The sequence below is a fragment of the Pinus tabuliformis genome, chromosome 3_2 (genome assembly GCF_031772625.1).
Source record: "Pinus tabuliformis cultivar Carrire ecotype Pingquan chromosome 3_2, CPIR1, whole genome shotgun sequence".
Lineage (NCBI taxonomy): Eukaryota > Viridiplantae > Streptophyta > Pinopsida > Pinales > Pinaceae > Pinus > Pinus tabuliformis.
Window position 1 is genome coordinate 1,063,866,202 of NC_142302.1, and position 1,627 is coordinate 1,063,867,828.

Consider the following 1,627-nt stretch of genomic DNA (forward strand, 5'->3'; position numbering starts at 1 on the left):
TTCCCTCTGGGAATTGCACATGCCTGGCTACCATGACCCCAATCGCCAACTTAGAAATTCCCTCAGAAAAATACGAAAGTCTGAAGCTAAGACGTCAATAGCCAACTGGAATTCCCTTTGAGAATGGCCAATTCGGGCTGCCAGTGACCCTAGTAGCCAAGCTGCATTTCCCTCTGGGAATTGCGCAGTTCTAGCTGCAATCTCCTAGTAGTTCCCCAGAAAAACTGCACAATCCCTGTCTGCTAACCCTTCATGCAGCCCCACCTGTTCCTCTAGAAAATTATGCAAATCTGGCTGTCCAGCCTGTGCTGACTGTTCATTCCAGAAAATGCGCAGAGCATGACTGCCTTTCCCTCCTGTAGCCCGGCCTATCCCTCCCAAAATTTGCCCAATTTTTCCTCCCAACTGAGCTAGACCTTGTAGACGATCACTGTTAACTCATATTGTATGTCTCCATCCCTAAGTGACTCTTACGCAGTTTTCGTCAACAGTTGCTCGGAGCCATCATCTCGCATCATAGCCCTACTTCCTCTCCCAGTCACCTTCATTTGAATGATCATGTGTCATGGTAGGCTAGGAGGTTTTGGATTTTATTTCGTCTCATCATGAGTGACCGTAGGTATAGGTACACCAACAAACATGTCAAGACGATGAATGAGATGAATGAAGGGAGCACATGCAGATGGATAGTTTCACCAATGGATGAATGAATGAAGCATGTGAAGCGGACAAACACGACGAACATGCACCTTCACGAACAAGTGAGCATGTAAAGCCTTCCAACATGAAAGCAAGGAACAACATGCTAGAGCTTCATGAAGCGAACGAAGGACCATTGAAGACTCTGCCCACTTCTCCATGCGGAGGTGAAGTTATGATACACCATAATACATCCATCACTCAGCACACTGCAGCTCGACATGCACTCCAGTAGCAGCATGAATGTACCAACATTGTCATGTCAAGTCAAGTCATGAGTCATGTTGCCCACATCTCCACTATGGGCTTGTTTTCAATCAATGTGATGTAACATGGAAGTCTAGGAGACCCACTTGTTTAATATAGAGTCATGTAAGTTAGAAATTCATGGAAGTTGAATGGTCATGAGGGTAGTCGAACAACTACAAGGGTCAGTTTCACCCTTGGCTATAAATACCCCCCTCATTTGTACATGAAAGGACTTTTCACCTCAGCTCCTCCCACATAGCTAAGAGAATCTGTAATCTTTTCTTTAAGGATAGTAGTGCCTCTCAATGCCCTGCTGACGGGGTTAGTGATGTATGATGTAACAATGTGTCTTTGAACTTTATCTTAATTCAGAAGCCTGTCAACAGGCCATCATGTTTCACACATGTATTGTATTTGTTTTAAGACAGATCTTTAACACTTGTAATGCATGTTTCTTTAACCATGTGTTCTACATCTAAATTGATTCATTTGTTGTGATGCATAATCTATTAATGGAAATGAGTTTATATGTTGTTAATGTTGTCCCGTCTGTGTCGAATGCTCTTCTGGACAATAGATAGACCTTTCACATGAACCTTGCTGTAACAATTGTTGCACTCATCTCGAACTGATCTGTGAGTGTTTGTACGTGTTACCTTACCTTGTATGTTGTGATTGC